At 47.0% G+C, this 24350-nt stretch overlaps 1 protein-coding gene across 3 annotated transcripts in view; it reads left to right on the top strand.

Moving 5' to 3' along the window:
- TSPAN12 (tetraspanin 12) overlaps positions 1 to 24350 on the top strand; it is a 326891-nt gene that overhangs the window by 830 nt on the left and 301711 nt on the right. The gene's annotated exons all lie outside the window — the stretch shown is intronic.

Here is a 24350-nt window from a genome sequence, read left to right as displayed (position 1 = left end):
CAGTGTATTTTTTTAACACTTGGTAGTGTTTCACTTCAGTACACTAAATGGCGTCGCTGCTTTTAGTATCATTAATTAGAACTGATAGTTGCTAAAAATGAATTTAGAAACATTCATGAACCGCCCCCTCTACCCTGATGATGCTATTAGTGAATTAAAAGGCAAATCCTTTGCCACCTGCCACCCATACTTGAACTGTAATGTTATTGCAGATGGAGCAGCATAGGTTTAAACCACATGCTGCAGAGCCCTAAGCAGAAGTATTTCAAAGTACTTCGTGTCGTGATCATAGAAAAGGAGGGGCAGGAAGGTAATTACTTAGGATCACACAATGTGGTCAGACGAGGTAACGTATTCATCCAAAGGTGTTTTTTTTTTTTTTTTTAAAGAATAACCTGTGCAAATCAGCCCCTCGATGGATATCTCCACTCTCCTGTTTAGCACCAACGAGCAATGCCTGCGTTTGATTATTTAGGTTACTAAACCGCTACACTCTGGTAAAAGATGTACTACTTGCATGTGAAATCAAAGTAACTCAATTCTTTCTAGAATAAGCACAAAGTTAAGGGAAGGCAGGGCAATCTGTTTTTATATTGATTTTACCAACTTCCCCCGAGTTGAGAAAGAGCCCCCACTTAAGTTTTCAATGATCCACAAGTGAAGACCGGTTTTCACGTGCATGTTGTGCATTTGAATTAAGAGTGGAATGACCCAACTCACTCCAGGTCATTACGGACAAGGTCTCCAGTCCTGAACTTTAAGCTTACAAATAATTGATCTCAGGTGTTTGTCTAATTAGTTCAATGGAAGCAAAACAAGATTAAGCCTAAGATTAGGTTGGTGGACACACAAGTCTTGGACTGGAAACAGTATTCTCATGGCCTGCAGGGGGTGGTCATGTTTACTCCTGAAAAAAAGTTGAAGTAGAAAAGCCCGATTTCAGATTTGATGAATACGTTCATCTGTCCTGCGCTTATATATTTTTGCTTTGAAAAACGAAATCAGCCTGGCTTGCCCACCTATATTTGCGTTTCTAACACAGGGGCACCAGCAGCCACTCCATCGCTCAGTGCAGAGTTCACACTGTCACTTGTGAAACCAAGGATCATCAGCTGCCTGTTCCAGAAAAGGAAGTAGACTGAGCAAGTGTTTGATAGAATAACCAGTGCTGATAAGGGTGAGGTGTGTGTGTGCGCGCGCGCGCGCGGAGGTGGTAGGGAGTGTCTTTATCGTACCATTACTTTCATGTTATTTATCGGTGCAATTTTATGTCCCAGAGCCCACTTTTGAGAGATGAGGCACAGAGTAGCTCCTGACAGCACTAGTGTACACTATGGGCCACCATGAGACATTTAGATTCACCTAACTATGAACGATGATTCGTACTTCAATTTTTTCTGTGCTTCTGCTAAGACACCTTTCATAGGTGTACCACATGCATAGATGTGGTCTATTTGTACGTGGAAATCATAAAACAGCACAGCAGCAGAGGAGATGCCGTTCTTCTCTGTGCCACTAGCCTTTTTGATAATCCCATAAGAGCAGATCATGAAGAAACAGTGTAGTGGTGTCAAAATGCTTGTATAAGGAGATGAGTTTCTCACCTTTGTGGTGGCACAGGACCAGTGTGATGTACCCCGGAGGCAGTTTTCACAATATGCAAATCTGCCAGAGATTTGGCTGGAGTTCCAGAGTGCCCCATCTACTACAGCAACATTGGACATGTTGCTGGAAATGGGACAGTGTTGTAGATTAATGACACATATTTATAGAGCCCTGAAAAGAGATAGATGTAAAATTCCATTGAAAGCATGCCAGTTGTGGGAGACAGACTTAGGGTGCTGCTCACAGACACCGAATGGAAGACGGGATGTTTACTGGTTCTTGGAGTATCCAGTAATGCATGGTTTAAATTGACATTTAAATTTCCTCCTCTACATTTACAAGAAGCCCCTTAAATTACATACATTTTATCTGGACAGATCCCCTCTGTCCCCCCCAAGTGCAAGTAATATTAGGCCACATTTGCACATAGGACGTGAGAAGGTCACTGAATACTGACTTTGGGTGTCAGCCAGGCAGAGGACGATAACAATAACAAACAAAGCTGTGTATGTTGGGGTTTACACCAGATCCAAGAGAGTGAGACTACAGCATAGATGCACTCTGCTGGGGTTAGCATTGGAGAAAAGATGCAGAGCAATCGGATGGATCCAAGCAGAAGGACCAACAGTGGCTACCTGGGAAAGAGAGCTGCTGGAATGGTCACTGGCAGAGGAACTTAGGGTCACAACAGCGATGGGATACCCTATCTGCCAAATATATTCACTGGATTTAGAGAAGGGCTGACCATCAGGCTTACATTGACAGAGTAACATTTACTCCATAATCCTAAACCTTCAGTTGACAGTCTGTAGAGTGCAGGTCTTCAGAGGTAAGCAGCTGACCATCTACCCTAATTGGAGTGGGTGGTCGGATGTCTTTCTCTTACTGTCCGTCACCGTCAGGAATATCTTGGCAGCGAGGGGCAGTCAAAATAATCTAAATTACCTGCTACACCATGAGAAAATACTCCCATATTATCTGGGCCATTAGCTTTTTATTTTCCAACTACAAACGTACACTTTGGGAGTCTGTTTTGGGAAATTTTTTAACAAGTTTTTGGTGCAAGCAACTGCCACAATGACAAATGTATACCAAACGTTTTAAATGACTTTGTATGAGCCGCTGTGATGGTGGTTCAAACAAACTTAGAGAGTTCACCGCAGGGCAATGGCGAACTCTAAATTTGGTGAGCGGGGTACAGGCATGGTGACCGCCATGACTGCCTTTACTCCACCCGCCAAAGTCTAAATTGTAGCCTTAGAATGACAGAAGTTAGGACGGAAGATAAGGTTTTAGTAGATCTGCTGCTGCAGTCTTGGATGATGCATGCAGTGGCTGGAGGGTGGGGAGGATGAAAGAGATGCACCTGTAGTGCCCAATGAGCAGTAAATGGCGCTGCGGCCAGGGCGACTGACACCGGAATCTGGGGATCACGGTTTGATCGCCGGCGGCAGATTAGCCCAGCACCATGTGACTCTGGGCAATAGCTTGCTTAATCTTCCCGACGGCCCACAGCGCCTAGAGACCCTTACGGGTGATTGTTCGCGCTTTACAAATGTGGATTATAGATAGAAGTCAGCAGACAGGGAACTATACATTAGCTGGATGGGAATAGCTGGAAGATGAACAGATTGATGAGTAGTGATAGGTCTAGGATCGTAGCCGATTGTGCCACCTGATGAATAGAGCAGAACATATGTTTATATAATGTATTTTGTAATTTCATATTTTGTTTGACACAGGTAAAAAGGAAACCTGTACAGGCCCTCCTCCCAGAACACTTGATACCTTCCAGTCTATTTTTTTTCTAGTACATAATTCAAAGTTCCCTGACAGAAATATATTGAAGAACAACATCAATCTCGCGGCTTCGGATAAAAAATATTTTATTCAATTGTCTAATTTTTAATACAATTTCACTTTCTGCTAGTATTTTTTTCCATCGTTTTCACAAATCTTGTATGACTCAAAAAACTAAACATTCACCCAATACATGTTTCGCGATATAATCGCTTCTTCAGGGCTGTCAATCAACATAAAAAATTGAAACATTTCAAACTAAATCCATTGTAAAAAAAATAAAATATGGTTTCCTTCACATACATTTCAACTCCCAACATCTTAATTACCATTAATCTCCACATTACACAAAAATGTATATTTCCTATTGACGTCTCACACCTTCAAGAGAAAAAACTTATTTGACATTAATAGTTATTCTGTTTTACAAAAATATATATTTTCACATGTTTATTCTATCACAGTGGTTTTAGCCGACCTTGTGCTTAAAATCCTGTACACAAATAACTGACAACAATAAAATATGTTGAAAACTTCCTTAAATTTGACAATCTCATAATATGGGTGAATCCCATTGTGTTACAAATCCGAAAACTATTCCATGATATTTCAATGCATAATGATACTCCTAATTGTGAAACAGCATTTACTCCGAAGTTTCTACTTCATATTACATTTTTTACATCCTTTACAACACACGACAAAAAAACCACGCGTTTCTGGGTAATTAAAAAAGGGGGTTTGGGGGCCTCCACCCAAAATGATAAAATGTTCAAACTGTGCCAAACCAGTAAACAACAAAGGCATTTAATTAAATATATTAATTTTTAATGTATACGTTTTCAACAGTAGGTGGCAGTGTTAGACTGTGACAAGACTTTTCAGGACCAGTAAGCGTGTTAAACGTATGCGTGGTAATGGAATGCGTGGTGAAGGTGTTTCTAATGTGAGTAAATGTAAATGCGTGGTAGTGGAATGTGTTGTAAATGCGTGGTGAAGGGGTTTCTAATATGAGTAAATGTAAATGCGTGGTAGTGGAATGTGTTTTAAAATCCGCGATGTAAAGATGTGCGTGATGAAGTTAGGCGTGGTAATGTCATACAGCCATTCTAATTGAGGTGCCTAAAGATGCCCAATCAAATATACAAATTGTTTGCACCTCATAATTCTGATCCTAGTTTAAACTCACTATCTATAACTCTAACTAATCCTATCATTTAAGGCATCTACTCAATATGCTAATTAGATATCAAGTTAATCTAATAATGTGTTCCGCATATTGTATTACAAACAGGAGGTTGGTAGCACACTGCTTCACATCCCAGCACTCAGTTTGCCCCCAATCCATAATGCTAAATAAAGTGCATGATACACTTACTTCCTTAGTAGTTTTAATTATTTCGCCCTTGTTGGCACAGCCTGTGCTGCGTAACTCTAGACACGTGTTCTGAGTTCATTCCTTCATCAGTAGAGAGCAACAAGTAATTTTGGGGTGCTAGAAATGCCGCCCAAAGTTTTCTTGGGTATCTGTACTATCATTGGATGCAGGTACATCCACACAAGCTCCTCAGCTCAGTAGCTCAAGGGAGTCTTTTCAAACAGAACGCGTGTGGGAGCACATTGCCTCGCATTCCAAGACTCAATTTGTCCCAAAGTATCATGGTAAATGGAGTGCATGATAACACTTTCTTCCAGGGTTGGCTTGGGGCCACAGTGAGGGCAGCCAAATAAGTCGCCCACATTCGCAGATTGCAACCTTTCGCAATGCACTGCTTGGTTAGGATCACAGAGCTAAATTATGTCAAATATTTGCGGTAGTAGAAGTATTTTAAAGCTTAAAGGGCCAGTACTTAAATAGGAAAGTAACATTCCAATTGAAAAAAATATACTTTGGAGACGCAGAATATCAAAAATACGATGAACTCACTTTTATTTCTTTTTATGCACAAGTTCGCTGTGGATGTTTTGATTAATATCCCCTGGGAAACAGGGCATTGTGTTGACCTAGACTGCATTTAGCACTCACCCTGGGCTTTTTAGACATTATTTTTTTTTACAGTACTTAAGAGAAGCCCTCCAATGCTCGGAGACTAGTGAAATGTGCATCTGTTTTTCTTTTTCAAGTTGCTGCTAGCATCATGTGCACGTTCCGACAAAGGTAATGTTGCTAGTGTGTAAATGGAAAAAGTGTCACTTTCCTCACATTCATGCAGTTTTATATAACACACATTTGTTCCAGGTGCATTGGAACACTTTTACATGAGCACCAGATAACATTAGAGAAGGTCATATACATTTTTGTAGGCTTATATAGATTACGTGATTTGTTCAGAATCATGTGCTATTGAGCTGACGCTGCCACTTGAACCTGGATTTCCAGTTTCAGAGTCGGCTAAGAACACAATCTCTCCCTGTTGATTGCAGGAATTGATATTTGGCAGATAGAGGAGACTGATTTATTCCTCCTGTTCCATGGAGGGGAGGGGGGACAAACATAAACTGAGAAGCTCCCTCGCTGACCCTCACCAACCCCCCCACTCCCCCTCCAGTCCTGTCGCCTGCAAAGCAAGTGCTAATGGTTATCATCAGCAGCTCCTTGAGGCCTTTGTCACACATGGGGGGAGCCAGGGTGGGGGCAGCCGGGGGGGGCACACACACCTCATGCTGTGATAGATGGAGCAGCTCAATATCATTCTGACACTGCCAATTAGCTGGCCGGCCTCACTTCACTTGCATGGGGTCAGGCTTGGTATACGCACGGAAAGGCTGTAACAGCATTCTTGGTGTGTACTTGTGGTGGAGTCTGAGACGCCTTAGTCTCCTTAGTAGACTAAATACCGGCCCAATAACTGACCCCATTTGGAGGCCCATCAGCCAGTGGTCAATTACACACCTTGCCAATCCGCGACTGCTTTCTTCCGTATTAGTCTTTAATTTTTCACCCTTGTTGGTGCAGCCTGTACTGTGTAACAAGACGTTTTTCTGGATTCATTCCTTAATCTGCAGAGAGTAACAAGTCATTTTTGGGGGTGCTGGAAATGCTGCCCAAAGTCTTCTCAAGCCCTTGTACCATCACTGGGTGCAGGTGCATAAACACAAGCTTGTCAGCTCTGTGTAGGTCCTATAAACATATATTGGATCTGCGCATCTAGACAACGTACACAGTAGGATTGTTGTCTAGACTGATTCTAGATACCCCCAGCTAGTAGGTTAGCCTGTACACCGGCTAGCTCACAGTGCCACTAGAAACCCCTCTTACCAAGGAGAGAATAGTTCTTGGCAACTATCGAACATGACAACCCTGATCCCTCAGGATCATGGAAACAGTGCGATTCTTTTCACTCAGTCACACGTGCTTACTTTCTCAGAGAGATGCACAGAATAAAGGGTGGGGACGTTTTTAAATGAGCATTTATTGAACCAGCGTCATTCTAGTGTAAAATAGATGTGCTGAAACAACCATTAGACAGAAACATATATAAATGATTAGAAGCACTAACAGAGTAAAAGGATGGTAGATTTCTACCATTGTGCTAAAACAATGAATACAGGCAGTCATAAAATACATGACAGTAATAAATGCGTACTCCTACGATGCGACCCTAACTAGATGTACGCAAGTGTACCTAGCGTATATGTAGGTGTAAAAGCCAAGAATCCCTCTAGGATAAAGTCAACCCCATTACCTAAAGTGAGAGACTGTGGGACCCCGTCTTGGTCTCGCAATGGACAACCCACAAGGGATGCGTCAGACCACTGCGAGCTGGAGTGTCTGCGTGCAGGAACCTCAGCGTCTCGCGTCAGTGTGTCGGCATGGAAGTCCTTTCCTCCTCTCACCATCTCAGCAAGAGATGGTGTGTGTGTGTGTGTATATACACACCCAAAGTGGTACCCCCAGGGTATATACCTTGCTGTGTCATGTCGGACTGGGATGACGGAAGGAATGACCCTTATACATAGTTATTATGCAGGAGATGGTAGGCCTGCTGTGATTCCAAGAATACTCGTACACAATAAATTAAGCTTTTCAGAGGAAACCCGATGTCATTTTTGGACATTATCGTAACTAGGTAAAAGGTCAGTACTAAGAACCGTTATGTAGTGTAATGGTAGGGAGAATATAGGTGAAAGGTTAGGTGACTACCTGAGCCTTTATTAGGGTACCTATATGGAACATAACTAGGGCTCCCGGTTTTATGGTATTTATTTTTTGACATTTCAGTCTGTATTTACCCATATCTATTTTTTTGCTAATTTGATCTGTATTTATCCTTATTTATTTTGGGTTTTGTGGGAAAATGAAGCTGAAATTTGTATATTTCCGCATTTATTTAACCAGTAAATATACACTAATGCTTGAATGCCCACTAGGTTTCAATGTTGTAAACACCCACAGAAGGTAAATCAATGCACTTATAAGAAAATATGCAAATTTCAATTACAACTTTGTGCATATCTTCTGCTGTTGAAGCTTTTTTACAAAAATTCCTTTAATTTGTAGCCGCCTTACCTATCAATCCACACAGCTATTGGCCTGGCAGTCATGGCAGACCGTATTTAGAATTACTCAAAAAGCAACCCAATTTTCGTTTTTATCCAAATTTAAAAATAAATACAGACAAGAAAAGACATATTTTCTGTATGTATGTATGTTTTATTAACTGTTCAATTAATTAAAATCTTTATAGTAAAAAAAGGTCAGTACAAAAAGGCTAAAAACTGATTCAAAACCTTAATACTGGTTAAAATTTTGACGCCCCTCCCCGAGACCCGTATGGTCTTTCCCCAGCGTGTGAGCATGTGTACTTGACGCCCCATTTGTGCAGTGAAGATCTGGTTTGCGGGGCTCTTAGACTTCCCTTTATGGCGCACTAAGTGTGTCTCATTGGGCACTGTTGATGCAACACTGGTTCGCCGTTGAGAAAACCCATTAGCTTTCCTCCACGGAGATTACCATGCTCTTCCCCAGGGTATCGATACTTTCGTCATTTCGCCAGTCTCGCTAGTGTCATAGTGTTAGTAGTTGAAAAACACAGGGCTGATGCTTCGCTGCACGACTTTATACCATTTCTTTTTTTTTTTTTTTTTTTTTTTGAAACCGTTTATTACAAGACTCAAAAATATACAGATATGGGCCTACAACCTTCCGGCCGGCCGCTAGCAATGAAAGGAGCATATGATATACATTTATAAAACACATGGTGCTGCGGATGAGCATGCACAGGAGTTAACATCGTTGAGAGCCACACCATCCAGACCCCACTATACGGTTCCATTTTAAACTTAAAGAACAACAAATACAAACAAACCCACAAGGCAATCCTCAATCGGAAATAGCAACACGTGCTCCCCTAGAGGGGGATCCTAGCCATCCATAGGAATCTCAAGAGGGGGGGAGAGATCAAAACTAGGGCTGGGTGAACCCAGTGCCCGGTACCGGGGGGATGAGTTGGCTAAGGGGACGGGGCCGGCGACGGATCGGGCAATAACAGTGGAGCACAGATTCCCCCGCGGTAGGCGTTCCAGGGGCCCATACTTTCACCCATGTCCCAGGCTTACCTCTCGCCACATACACCACCTTTTCCCGAAACATGCACCAATCCATGTGTTCCTTCCAGGCCGAGACAGTCGGGGGCCTCTGGGATCCCCACAGTTGAGCAATATCACGCTTGGCAATCATATACCCCAGAGTCACCCACCACGTCTGCGGCACCGAGTAATCGGTAGGCTCCCACACATTCAACAGGCATCTCCTCGCTTCGGGCAACAGCGCCACATGCGTAACCACTCGCAGCACCTCATGCACACCACGCCAGAACCCCTCCACCTCCGGGCACTCCCACAAGATATGGAGAAAGGTCCCCAACGCACCACACCCACGCTTACACAAACCGTCCTCAGCATAGCCCATACGCAGGAGCTTTGGCCCCGTCAGGTAGACCCTGTGGAGTATCTTGAGCTGGACGAAACGAAGGCGAGCCGGTATGGCCACCTCTTTCGGGGAAGCCACCGCGGAGATCCAGTCCTCGTCGTCCAGCTCCAGCCCATCGGCTACCCAAGCCTCACGAAGGGCAGTCAACAAGCCTGAGCGGTCGTTGATCAGTGAGATCGTGCTGTCAGGGACATGTCCATCCAGCACTCTATCCTCCAGGGGGGAACACTCCGGGATGGAGGCAACGTCCGGAAAGACGGAGCCCAGTGCATGACGGACCTGCAAATACCGAAAGTACTCGCTGCCCTGTAACTGAAATTCCGTCTGCAGCATCTCGAACGTTTTAAATCCTCCCCTCGTCCAGAGATCCCCCACTTTGCTAATGCCTATTATGTCCCACTTCTCAAAGCCCTTCGAGGTCCACAAGGAGCCCAACCGCTCAGACGCGTAAAGTGGTGACGCCCGGGTCAAACGGTCCTTCCACCCCATAGCTGCATTGGCCGCGTGCCACACTCGCACCATGACACGCGTGGGGCCCGTTAGGCGAGCGTCGGGCGCGCTAGAGTAGAGCGCTCGATTATAGTCACCACCTGGAAGTAGCATCCTATCCATTTCAAATGCCGGGTTTAAGGCGGGCCCATATAGGCCCTGATTAATCGCAGCTAGCTGGGAGGCCCAATAGTACCGTTTAATATCCGGGAGGGCAATCCCCCCGTCATACCATGGGAGCGTCAGCTTCGCCAGGGCAATACGTGGCCTCCCGTCCCAGAACAGGCGGCGCTGCAAACTCTCCACCTCGCGGAAGTAGCGCGCTGGGACGAGGTCCATAGTGTTCTGCAACGCGTACAGGAAACGCGGCAGCGACATCATTTCAAACAATGCCGCCCGGCCGAGCGGCGAAAGCGGCAAGCGCCGCCAGCGCGCGACATCCTCTTTCAGACGCTGGAGGGGGGGAAGCAAGTTCCGATCATACCGGGCCTCCGGGTCCAGAGTAATGAAGATACCCAGGTACCTAAATCCCTGCGGGGCGACCTGAATCGGACAGCCCCGCGGGAGGATAGGAGCCTCCCCAGAGAGAACATACACACACGATTTAGCCCAGTTGATGACGAGACCGGAATTACGACCGAATGAATGCAAAACATCAACCAGTACTATGAGTGATTTACGTGGGGAAGCTAGATACAAGAGGATGTCATCAGCGTATAGGGATACGCGGTCCTCATACTCGGGGGTCCAGCGGAGACCACGGATGGAAGGCTCCCACCGCAGCCACTCCGCCAGGGGCTCCAAGGCAAGTGCAAAGAGGAGCGGCGATAAGGGGCAGCCCTGCCGTGTGCCCCGGCCCAGCTCGAACGGAGCTGATACTCTTCCGTTCACCACCACCTGCGCCAATGGGCCCGAATACAGCAATTTGACCCAACTGATGAACCCTGGGCCAAATCCAAACTTCGCAAGCATCGCCCAGATGTATGGCCATTCAAGCGTGTCAAACGCCATAGTGGCGTCTAAGGACGCCAGAATGGCCGGCTCCCGTATGAACGGGACACGTGCGAGCACACCGTGCAAACGCCGCAGATTAAGGGCTGTGCTGCGATGGGGAATAAAGCCGGACTGGTCCTGATGAACCAAATCGCCCACCACGCCGACCAGCCGATTGGCCAGTACCTTGGCGAGAATCTTGGGCTCCGCATTCAGTAGCGAAATGGGCCGATAGGATGTAACCCGGTCCCGAGGTCTCCCCTCCTAGTGGATGACCACGATTGTAGCCAGACGCTGGTCCAACGGGAGGGAGCCCACCGAGTGTGCCGCCAGGAACATAGCCCGGAGGTGGGGCGCCAGCGTATCCGGTCGCAACTTGTACAACTCGATAGGGAGACCATTCGGACCCATGGCCTTGCCGGAAGCGACCGAGCGTATGGCGAGGGCAATTTCGTCGGAGGTGGGAGCGGCGTCCAGCAACACCCGGCATCCCCCGAAAGGGACGGCAGCGCGATATCCCTGAGCAGGGCACGGGAATCCTCTTCCGAGCAGGGAGACACCGGGGAATACACCCCACGGAAATAATCCGCGAAACAGGAGACAATTTCTTCTGGCTCAGTTACACACACACCATCCGTTTTCTCAATCAGCGGGACCACACGATTCGTTCTCTCTTTTTTCTCCAACCACGCTATCAGTTTACCAGCCTTATCAGCCACATCATACAGTCGCCCCTGTTGCTCTCTACTGAGGCCCCTGGCCGCCTCCGTGACGAGGGCCCTATAGGCCGCTTGCTTGAGTTGGAGGACATGTAATGCGGCATCCGTCACCCCACCTTCTAGACTACCCTCCAACTCGGCTATTTCAGCCTCCATCCGGGTCACCTCCTCCCGCTCGTGCCTCCGGGCGTGGGAAATAAGGGATAGGACCTCCCCTCGGAGTACTGTCTTGAAGGCCTCCCACAGTGGTACAGCCGAAGGCACGGACCCCACATTCTCATCAAAATATCGCTGAAGGGATTTAATCAATTCAGCGCGAATGGTGGGGTCGCGCAGGTACCAAGGATTGATTGGGACCACCCTACCCTCACCCCTCGGAAAGACATCAAAGTGTAGCAGGAGCGGGGAGTGGTCCGAAATACCCCGTGGCAAATGGCGCACCTCTCCCACCCTCCCAACATAGGCCGCCGGGACAAGGACATAGTCTAGTCGTGAAAGACTACCATGGGCTCCCGAGTGGAAAGTGTACTGCAGCTGCGTGGGGTGTTTTAAACGCCAGCAGTCCACTAATCCAAATGTATCCAAGAGGCCGGATATCCACGCCGGTGCCCGGGGGAGGTCCCTAGGGGGGTGACGATCCACAGTCCCAGATACCACTGCATTGAAATCCCCCCCACAACTAAAAGCCCCCCCGGAAGGCGAAGGAGAAGGCGCCCCAGGTCTGCAAAGGTGGTCGACTGCAGCCCCGGTGGGATGTATACTGACACAAAAACAACCACTTTGCCCTCCAGTCTTCCCACCAAGACCGTGTAACGTCCCCTGTCATCGTGGAGCACCTCATCAATCTCCAACGGGAGCGAGTTCTTCACCATGATGCCCACACCCCTTGAGCCAGACGTGAAGCCCGAGTGGGCCACTAGGCGATAGCCACGCCGATTCATGGCGCAAAAAGAGTTGCCAATGAGGTGTGTCTCCTGCAGAAAGACTACATCGGGCGAGATTCGCTTCAAAAACTGCAGGACCACACCTCGTTTGATCCTGTCCCCCAGTCCATTCACATTCCAAGAACACAAAGTTAATTCCCTACCCCCCATCATGTACAAAAGCCATCATTCGTCCCCCGGAGAGCACTTTAGAACTAACACAAAAATACGTTTGCCTTGTGAGAAAAACGAACAACACCCCATCCCTACCCACCCACCCCAACAGAACTCCCCCCTCCCTGCACCCCTGCATGAGCTCGAACAGCCCCCCCCAACGTGCAGTGTGCCTGTCGCCCCATATATAGTTAAACTAACTAGACCCCCTAGAGGAGGAGGGAGAACCCCCAATAGACCCAACACAACCTCCATAGGAGGGGAACTTACAAAAACTGACGCAGAATCGAAAGTGGCATCATTTTCGTCCAGAGTGAGGCCCAATATTAAACCCTCAGTCCCGGTCCAGCGTGCCGTCTTCCCCCCGCCGCCCCCCACCCCCCGGATCACGATCCCGGGACAGAGTATCCAGCCAGTCCCCGGCCGCTTCGGGACGATCAAAGAAGTGTGTGCGACCGTCCACCTCCACTCGCAGCTTGGCTGGGAAGAGCATGGCGTATTTGAGGTTTAGGTCCCGAAGACGGCGTTTGACGCCTAGGAAGCTCAGTCTCTGCTTCTGGACCGCTGGGGTGAAATCAGGGTAAAAATTTACCTCCATATTGTCAAACTTGACCGGTCCATGCAGTCTGGAGGTTTGCAGGATAGTGTCTCTGTCCCGAAAATTGAAAATCCGGGCGATGAGGCCTCGGAGGGGCTCCGACCTTCGACCTTCCCCCGGGAACCCTGTGGGCCCTCTCCACGGCGAAGAATTTACTCAGCCCCCGTGGCTGGAGATGGGTAGCAATCAGGTCCTCCACAAAGAGATCCGCCGCCGCCTCCTTGCGTGAACCAAAGAAAAGAAGATTTTATATAAAGTTTTTTCGTAAATTTAGCAACACTTAATCTGAATATATATTCTTGTTGTTTTATTATTTGTACCTTTGTGAAAAGATTTTTTTCTCTCAATATGATATCCGTTTAAAAACACTTTACATTACAAATCATTGTGTGCATTTTATAGACAAACATTTGAAGATGATATCTTCTACAGTAATTCTTTATGCAATTGTTAACATTAATCCAATACATTTTTCATATAGCTCCAAACATGTCATCATATTAAAAACAAATTATTATTAAAACAAATTCACTGTGTCCGCTTCTCGACGCGTTTCTGTGTGTCTTGTAATTAAATACACCTTCTTCTGGACCCACAACATAAAAACAAAGTGCTCTTAAGATCAGACCAATAGATCTAAAAGTAAAAATACATACAATTAGGTACCAAACGTGTGCCAAAAAGAAAGTGAAATTTCTTTGGTTCAATGGAATTCCTATTAATAAGAATATAACATACAAGTACATATAGGCCTCCTTTGTCGAAACTCAGAAGCAATTATGTAAATACGTTCCTATGACAAGACTTAGCAACAAATATTATGTTAATATAACTCGACCCTCTTTGACCAGTGCATTAATTTAGTCATCAGAGGTATAATCTACTATAACAGTTCATAATAAAAAAATATGCCAATGGCTAACCCTCATTGAAAATTTAAAGAAAAGTATAATTAAGTACTGTAGTCCTGTGCTGTAGTGCTATTATGTCGTTCATATTAGACAACCCTCTTCGAGCACATGCAGGGTTGAATTCCGCAATCCCTAGCATGGTCATCCTCGTGAATACAATTTTGCTTCGGGCCTATGTGCTTCGGGCCTCGCTTGGGTAAGGTTGTGCTTTACCTGCCGCGTAGGAGTTGTTCAACGGGTCTAAGTGAGCGCTTCGGCAGAGAGAATTAAAATCTCGTTTGAAGGAGATTACACACACTTGTTTGTTGATTGCTCTCTTCCAGGCATTCAGTGGGATATCCGGCTGCTTGATGCTTTCTGCCTCGATCTTCAAAGCTTTAATTGCGTTAGCAAGGCTGGAGTGCCAGGCCGAGCCTGGCTCCTCAAAGATTGGTTTCAGCTGATTTTTTTTAGGGAGTTAGCCGGTGCCCTTAAAATCCTTAAATATGACTTTATAATCTCCCCCTGGCACATCAGGTCTGGGCTTGCCAGACCTGACTCCAATCTTAGCCTTGTTTTTCTGGCTGTCCTCGGAATCGAAAGCACTGCCTTATGCGCCTTAGCTTGGGCTGTGTTAAGGAGGGCGTCCAATTTCCCAGGAAAGGCAAGATGACCATAATTAATTGCTGGAAGCAGCTTCGCTCTTAAGACTGTGGGAATTGGGCTGGCGGGCGGGCTGATCAGATGCAGGCGTAGTTGTTTTAGTAGTTGTATAACATTGCTGGCCTTGGCACTCTGCTGTTTTAGGTGTACGTTCGCCTGAGCCCGTTCCGTCAGCCAAACCCCCAAGTAGTTGTATGAGGCCGCCGAGTTGATTTGCACGTTTCCCAGTTGCCACTGTGCATTCTTTTTCAGGTGGTAGGATCCAAAAATGATGACCTTGGTTTTTCCTTGGTTAACTGTCAAGTTATTGATGATGTTAAAATTGTTTAGTGCGTTTAGGGCTCTTTGTAGGCCCACCTTCGTGTGGTCCATTATGACTGTCATCAGCATACTGTAACACTGGGAGCCTCTCACTTCCTAGTCTTGGGGCTACTAAACTGGCTCCTTTTAAGGCCTCTCCCAAATCCGCCGTATACAGGTTGAAGAGGATGGGGACCAGCACGCATCCTTGCTTCAGCCCGTTCTCCGTGCTTATTTTGGGAGATACTATGCTGGCACTTGTTTTAACCCGCACCCAGGTGTCCTCATATAATTATCTTATTGCCCTCAGAAGATTTAGTGGTATACCCCAGTTGTCTAATTTCCACCATAGTCTTTTTCTAACTACTTTGTCGAAAGCTGTACTGTAGTCCACAAAGCAGCAGGGTGATTCTTCAGGCTTGTCTGGGTTGAAAGGTACGCTATCGCCAGAACGTTGTCCATGGTTGATGCCTCTGGCCTGAAGCCAGTCTGGTGCAAAGGTATTATGTTTCTCTCTTCAACCCACTTCTCCAGGTCTGTCAGTAGTAGACGGGCGTATGCCTTAGCTTCCAAGTCGAGCAGGGCAATGAGCCTATAATTAGACGGCTTTAGGCGGTCCCCTTTTTTGAAAATGGGGACCAGTATGGAACTCCTCCAGGACTCCGGAGTTGAGGCAGTCCAGTAGATGTGATTGAAGAGCGGGGTTAGGAGTGACGTCCAGAATTCTGGTGCCAGTTTGAAGACCGGTGCAGGAATCCTGTTAGGTCCAGGGGCCCCATCGTTTTTCATGCTCTTGATGGTTTCGATGACCTGTTGGACTTTTATCTGGGCTGATGAAGGGCCATGGGCCTTGGCCGGAGGTCTATTATCCATAGAGACCTTGCCTGGGCTTAGGATCATGACTCTTGACTTTGTTAGCTGGATCGGCTTGCCCGGCAGGGTCCCCCCTGCCACATGATAAATCTCTATTTGAAGGCGCTGTTACGTATAGCTGTTTGACCTGTAGCAACCAATCTTTTTCAGATACTCCATTTTCTCTTGAGGGTCCTCGCTTGCTCCGATGGTTTATGTATTTCCAGAGTTGTGCTGTATTCCTTTGTTTAAGAAGGGAGAAGACTTTGAACCATTCGTTTTCCATAGTGGCTTTTTTATGTTCTCATAGTTTCTTCCTAAAAAATGACCTCAGCGATGCGATTGATGGTCCCTCTATTTGACTACCCCCTCTTTTCTTTTCTACGAGGGCCTTGCGCAGAAGCCTTTTACTTTCTCGTATGTCGTTGTTTGGGCAGGTACTTCCTGGTCTCCGTTGCCCATTCTGTCTCGGGTTTTGGGTCTTGAGGTTCCCGCACTTGATTTGTAGATCCTCGACAATGATCTCCCATCCTTTTATGGGTGAAGGGTTGGCGGGCGGACTCCCTGTTTCTGAGCCAACCAAGCTTGAAATAAATTCCCGGTCTTGTTTGACCACTTGATCCTCCTCAAGACGCTATGTGTTTCCTCCCCACTGGTCTCCCCAATAGGTTGGTAGATGATGGCGGGCGGAACTTCTAGCTGAAATGCTGCTTAGTGGCCTATGATCGCTTTCCTTCCGGTCTGTGACTTCGAAGTCTTCCATTCTAGCCGCCAGCTCTTCGCTGGCCATGATGTATTCAATTATTGACGTGTCCCGGAAGGTGGGCTGAGGATGCCAGGAGGCAGAGCAAGCTTTTTTCAGTACATGGGTTGATGTCAGCTTGTAATTGTTGAGGAAGTCGTGCAAAGGGGCTGCCCTGCCTGAACCCCGAGGGGGGGGGGGGATTTAATTTTGTCAAGGTTCTTCAGGTTGAAATTCCCCGCTAAGATGAGCTGGTGTGATTTATATAGGTTTAACAACTCTTCGAGGTTCTGTACCATTGACTCTAGCTGGTCTTTCATGAGGGTATGTGCTGGGTTGATGTAGCAGTTAATTATTAACAGGCGCATTGGATGTTTGAGATTCAGGCCTCTGATCTGTAGGGCTTGTAGTCCAGGAGAATTAGAGTTGATTTGGTGTAGCTGCAAGGGCACATTCGTGTTTTATAAAGACTGATAAACCACCTGCTGGGCGGCCAAAGAGGTTCTGTTTGGTGCCAGGGACTTGATGTTCATAGTACCCTGCCAGAGGAGTGCTGGACAGGGCCCATGTTTCCTGGAAGCAGATTATATCCCCGCTTTCCAGGAACTGCTTCAGATTTTCGTTTTTACAGATTTTGCTAATCCCTGTTATATTCCAGGAGATTATGGTTAATTGCTTCTTATGGTTTAGACCTGGCCCAGCCTCCCTCTGACCGGCTGGCTTTTGTCGTGGTTAGGAATACTGTGGCCTCCTTCTTGCAAGTCCCTTTTGGTCTATATTGGGGGAGGTGGTACGTATAACCCGATGATTATTTTGACAAGAGATCCTAATGCCCATTAGGTCCCTTTGGCCAGTCTGGCTTCTATCCGAGGGTCCTGAGCTTTTTGTCCCTTGTAGGACCGACCAGGTGGCCTTGCCCCCTGGGTCTGGGGCCAAGACGTGTGGGTTTTTTTTGGTGCGGTAACACCGGAACTTCGATGCCGCACTCAGCGAGTTGGGTGGAGTTATTCATGACAACTTGTGGTATTTCTTTATTCTTCAATCCAACCACTGATGAGTCGCCATGTGTCTCCCTCTATGCTCAGGAATTTCCCCCATTCTAGGTCTCCTGTTTGTATCTTATCTAGGGTATCCAGATGTTTGAAGAGACGTAGAATGTTGATTCGATTCAGGATGTTATGCCGTCCCGTGCTAAGGAATCTCGGTGTGAGGACCACCTCTTGTACAACTGCTAGTGCACCCACAGTTAGAATCCTTTCTGTGACTGTCTCTGCTGGTATGCTGGTGCTTCCTTGGTGAGTTGGAGCAGGTCCTGGTTGAAGCTGCTTGTTTTGGCCATGATTGCTCCTGGTGGCAGGCTGAAGCCCCTGACTTAATTGTGGTAGATTTAAAGTGGCCGGCTGTGGTGACTGTGTTGCCGAGGCTGTCTGGGTAAGGGATTCTGTAGTAGATGGACTTATTCCGGTCGTTGTCTTTTGGGTGATTCGCCCTTTCTGATGACATTTGGCCCTTCACACTGAAGGTGCTTGGTGGTAGGGTTGACTTGTGCTGGATTTCCAAAGACATGGGGGCTGAAAGGGCATTTTTGCCCCAGTTTTTGTCAGTAAAGATTGGGTAAAGCTGAGTGACTTTTGTGTCCCCCTTGAAGGGGCGGTTGGATGATCTTTGACTGCAATCGTCTCACTTTTAGCTTTGAATTTTTCTGTTGCTTCCTCAGGGTTTTTTTTTTTGCTCCTCGATAGAGAGGGTTCGTGTGTGTGTGTGTGTGTTAAGAGTGAGGTATGTTCCTGCAAGTCTGTTCCAACAGCGTCGCTAGCCCTAAAGTTAGGGCTTTGTGTGTCTTTAGGTGTTTCGGGGGTGCTGACCGGAATGATGGTCGTGTGCACTGCAATTTTGATGTCACCTGTGATCTTTTGTTCTGTTGAAGCCCCTACTGGCTGTGTTGCCGATGGAGTGTGACTGTTGGGCTTCGCCCGATCGTCTGTGTTATTTAAAGTTGGTCCCTCCGTGCACCCTTTTGCTATCTTAACTATATCCGCTAGAACCTCTGGAAGGGAGGCCCACTTCTCAATGAGATTTGAGCAGCTACAGGAGCATTCGCCCCGGTTGGAAGCCACTTGCTGGGAGATCCTTTTCTCTAGGTCCTCCACCTTAGAGCTTATGTTAACTAGACGCCCTGCGATTGCTTGTAGGATATGTATTTGCACTTCCATCTTGGTTGATTGCCACAAAAGGGCTTCATTTGTGGCGCTGTTTGTCTCAGACGAGATTGATCTCTCTAAATCCACTTCAGCACTGAAATTGTGTGACAGATATTCGACTTTTGAGTGGGAGACCCATGGGGACACTGAAGGCCATAGCAAGTTTGGGGTTAAATCGAGAGTTCTTTCAATCTTTTATTCTAGATTAGAAAGGAACGAGGATGTGAGCACCCCTACCACTGGAGACACTGGGGCCGAGGGAGCTGATTGAGACCGGGAGATCATTGGTTTTGGCACTTGGGGCTCACTGATCTGTGGTCAAAAGATCTAGACCGAAGGCATTGGGTTGGTGGATTTGTGCGGTCGTCGTTGCTGTAGAGCTGCCTTTGGGTGGGTCTGTAGCAAGGATTTTGCTAATTGTGGTGTCCTGCCCATTATCTTCAATAAGAAGTCAGTCAATAGGGTTCCGCCCCCGGATGGGCCTTTTAGTTGCTTTGGAGGGGTATACTTGTGTGCTATCCTGGTCGTTTCTTGCTTTGTCCTGAGTTCCTCACAGGGGGAGATCTTGTCCTTCAGTGTGCAGATGTGATCGGACGATCGTCGACTATGTTCAATGGTACTACTGACTTGAGCTAGGCTTGGGCCAAAGGGAGGAGTGTCCAGTGATATACCATTGTCACTGCTGGGCGGGATCGTTTTTCTTAATGAGAAAGTTTATAATCTAGCCCCTTTGATCTCCCTCTTGTGGCATTTCTTTTAAGTGATAAGTTAATGATTTGCTCCTCGTAATCCTGTGGCCGCACTTGCCGCTGCTGTTAGACCCTTCTGTGCAGATACCTGTCGTGGTTGCTAAGGCTCGCTCGCCGGTGGCCCCCACTCCGACCCTTACTCTGAGGTTATGGGTATTAGATGTTGCTGTGGGCTTAATCTCCCCAGGCGCCGATACTGAGGGGGCTACAGGGGGGGCCCAGCTTACAGCGTGTTGGCCTTGAGCTGGTCCAGGTGCAGGCAATGAGGGCGGCCGTTGAATGCTAGGGCTTTGCTAGCCCACCATAGCTTGGAGGCTTGAAGGCTGCGCTCTGTGAGGGGCGGAAGCGCAAGCTTCCTCGACTGTGCTTTGTTCCCCGGCCAGCCGCCCTTTGCTTGCAGATCGTTTTTGATGAAATTCTCACGGTATGGAGATCAGCCGGGTACCATGGATTGGAATGCACTGCGATGACCACAAGCCGAGGCTGCCGATTACTGCCGCCTCAGGTAATACCCTTGCGGCTCCTGCTGTGTTTGGAAATGCCCTTGCAGCTCCTGCTGCGTTACAGAAATGCCTTTGCAGCTCCTGCCGCGTCACAAGGATGCCCCCCGCGGCTCCGGACACGTTTCAGAAATGCCCTCTGGGCTCCTGCCGCGGTGCAATGATGCCCCTGCGGCTCCTGCCGCGGTACAAGGATGCCCCTGCGGCTCCTGCCGTGTTTTGAAATGCTCGCGGCTCCTGCCGTGTTGCAAAAAACGCCCTTGTGGCTCCTGCCGCGTTTTGGAAATGCTCCGGCTGCGATTTTAAAGTGCTCGCGGCCCCACCACTGTCTGGACTCCTCGGCGGACTGAACGGTCACGGCTGTCTGAACTCCGAAAGCTGCTTGCTTGCTGTCTGTACTTCCGTCTGACACTGGGCCTTGGCCCGCTGTAAAAGCGTCCAGGAAACGCTCCTCCTCCACCGGATAGCAGCAACTTTCTACTAGCTGCGATCATGGAAGTGCTGTCTGGAATGAGGAATACCTCCACAGAAAGACACGCAGCAGAGGGCGGAGAATGGGAAACAACCTTACATGTAAACAATTGGAGGCTTTGGCGGCGAAAGATAATGAGGAGTAATTCTGTCTGTATTTATCTGTAAAAATCAGTAAAAACTGAAATTGGGGAGCCTTAACCATAACACCCACTCCTCATCCGACTGGACAACATGCTAAAACTTCTACGTACTGCTAAACGTGGTACGCAAGTCTATTAAAAATAATACTTAAAGTAACATTTAAAAAAAAATGCTAAAAAAAGAAAAATAGTGCATGCGATAGAAGTCTGTACTAAATAAGTTTGTATGTGTGTGTGTATATGTGTGTATGTGTATATATATATATATGTGTGTATGTATATATATTTTCCGAACAATGAGACCGAAAGCCATGCAGTTTAGACAGTGTCTTGTTTAAAATTCCAAAATTGGTTGATTTGAAAAAGACCAAATTTTCTCAGCAAACGATGAGCCTAATGTTTGTGTCCTGGCTGGGAGACGCAACATTACTGTCTGCAATCACAGATGACGGTCCCTCCAACATCTCGCAGATCAGATCAATCGAGCACAGCTGCTCCTCTCTATTTACCACAGCCGCTGCTGGGGATGTACTAGTGTCATCCAAGGCCTGAGTACTTGTTGGGGAGCCGGTATCTTTCGCGACAGGAGCTGAAGCATCCTGTGGTGGCTCTAAGAATGCAGACGTCAATATTGGAATACGCTGAGGCCACTGCAGAACATGGGCTGTTATCGGGTCCAGTATAGCATTAACGTCCGGTGGTGCAATTGTTGGAAGTGTTAGAAAGAGAACTAAAACGCATTCTTGTCCACAGAACTGGCATTGGAGGACAGGCAGAATACAGTCGATCCAGACTGGTGTAAATGACAAGAACCAAGACTCCCTCAGTTCTCGAAGACTAGGTGTGCCCAGATGGGGTACCATGTGATCACGGTATCGGCGCTCCAAGAGCCTGCGTTCATCTCCTTAGTGACTGAGATGTCCATTGCGTAGCAGAAAAAGGACAATCAGGATACATACTATTAGAAACAGGATCAGCGGAAACCCTCCAAAAATACTTTCGAATACAGAGTGTATGAAGTTTGGAACAACTCCGAGGATTGTCTGAAAGGTGCTGAACAGTCCAGAACCTATGGTCTTAAATAGGTGTACAATACCCGTCGTATCAGACATGTTAAAGATATGTTGTGCCATTTCTGTGAAATGGAAGGGGCAGTTTGTTCGTATCGGAGCCTGTATCTCAGCCGAGGACCTTACAACCTGGCGATCGTAAGTTTATCTGGCGGAGGGTAAGGGCACGGTTTGCTGGAAAAGCATGGCTTTCATTTGGCTCAGAGTATTAAACTGCATAAAGGAAACTTTTACGATGGCCATAACGGCGCCACCCTGACTGTATGGGTCAGTGGAAACAATATTTGCATACATCAAGTAACCCTGGAGCCTACACTGAAAGATATGCGATGCCCGGGAACATCCCACATTCAGCATCAAGTAACTCCCATTGGAAAGTAACCAGAATACTGGATTGATCACAGCAGCTGGGGAACCTTTCAAGTGGCAGGATAAGTTAGCAACTTCTCAGTTGCTTCTCAGTCAATGCTGCCAAATTATAGAACCATCTACCCACTAATGTCCGCCTGAAACCTAACTACCTGACTTTTAGAAAGCAACTCAAAACTTATTTATTCCCCTAAACTGTGTTTAGTCGGAACTGCAACGCTATTAGCGTTGAGATGCTCCCCAATAGCCAAGCGCTCTATAAATGTCCATTCATTCATTCATTCATTACAGGCCCCATGAACCATTCTCCCAGTTGGTACCGCAAAGGAAGACTTCCATGTCCCCATTCCTACTTTGAAATCTGTATGGCAATTTCCAAGATTCCTTGATGAATTCCCTACCCATCGCTTCATATCTACCTGCCTGGTGTTGCTCTAGGCAATACTGAAACTGGAAAGTTGTGACCGGTAGTGTTATATTGCCATGAATTAACCATTCCGTGGATGGTGACTCTGCCACAGTAAAAGGTAATTTGTCATTTTTTTTTTTAATACGCAGCATTGTATATTTTGCTCCCCTTTGTACCGTTGTACCGTTGTAATCTGTTTTTCTGTTAAATTATATGCAGGAAAGTGACGTACTATTGATAAACCGCCAAGGCACATAACCAGCGCGCAATGATTGCAGCATCCAGTTTAATAACATAATAGAAAGTAGTTGAGATTGTCGCACATGGGGGGAGCCAGGGTGGGGGCAGCCGGGGGGGGGCACACACACCTCATGCTGTGATAGATGGAGCAGCTCAATATCATTCTGACACTGCCAATTGGCTGGCCGGCCTCACTTCCATGGGGTCAGGCTTGGTATACGCACGGAAAGGCTGTAACAGCATTCTTGGTGTGTACTTGTGGTGGAGTCTGAGACGCCTTAGTCTCCTTAGTAGACTAAATACCGGCCCAATAACTGACCCCATTTGGAGGCCCATCAGCCAGTGGTCAATTACACACCTTGCCAATCCGCGACTGCTTTCTTCCGTATTAGTCTTTAATTTTTCACCCTTGTTGGTGCAGCCTGTACTGTGTAACAAGACGTTTTTCTGGATTCATTCCTTAATCTGCAGAGAGTAACAAGTCATTTTTGGGGGTGCTGGAAATGCTGCCCAAAGTCTTCTCAAGCCCTTGTACCATCACTGGGTGCAGGTGCATAAACACAAGCTTGTCAGCTCTGTGTAGGTCCTATAAACATATATTGGATCTGCGCATCTAGACAACGTACACAGTAGGATTGTTGTCTAGACTGATTCTAGATACCCCCAGCTAGTAGGTTAGCCTGTACACCGGCTAGCTCACAGTGCCACTAGAAACCCCTCTTACCAAGGAGAGAATAGTTCTTGGCAACTATCGAACATGACAACCCTGATCCCTCAGGATCATGGAAACAGTACGATTCTTTTCACTCAGTCACACGTGCTCACTTTCTCAGAGAGATGCACAGAATAAAGGGTGGGGACGTTTTTAAATGAGCATTTATTGAACCAGCGTCATTCTAGTGTAAAATAGATGTGCTGAAACAACCATTAGACAGAAACATATATAAATGATTAGAAGCACTAACAGAGTAAAAGGATGGTAGATTTCTACCATTGTGCTAAAACAATGAATACAGGCAGTCCTAAAATACATGACAGTAATAAATGCGTACTCCTACGATGCGACCCTAACTAGATGTACGCAAGTGTACCTAGCGTATATGTAGGTGTAAAAGCCAAGAATCCCTCTAGGATAAAGTCAACCCCATTACCTAAAGTGAGAGACTGTGGGACCCCGTCTTGGTCTCGCAATGGACAACCCACAAGGGATGCGTCAGACCACTGCGAGCTGGAGTGTCTGCGTGCAGGAACCTCAGCGTCTCGCGTCACTGTGTCGGCATGGAAGTCCTTTCCTCCTCTCCCTATCTCAGCAAGAGATGGTGTGTGTGTGTGTGTGTGTGTATATACACACCCAAAGTGGTACCCCCAGGGTATATACCTTGCTGTGTCATGTCGGACTGGGATGACGGAAGGAATGACCCTTATACATAGTTATTATGCAGGAGATGGTAGGCCTGCTGTGATTCCAAGAATACTCATACACAATAAATTAAGCTTTTCAGAGGAAACCCGATGTCA

The sequence above is a fragment of the Triturus cristatus genome, chromosome 4_1 (genome assembly GCF_964204655.1).
Source record: "Triturus cristatus chromosome 4_1, aTriCri1.1, whole genome shotgun sequence".
In the NCBI taxonomy this organism is placed as follows: domain Eukaryota; kingdom Metazoa; phylum Chordata; class Amphibia; order Caudata; family Salamandridae; genus Triturus; species Triturus cristatus.
This window is presented reverse-complemented; position numbering and strand designations above follow the sequence as displayed.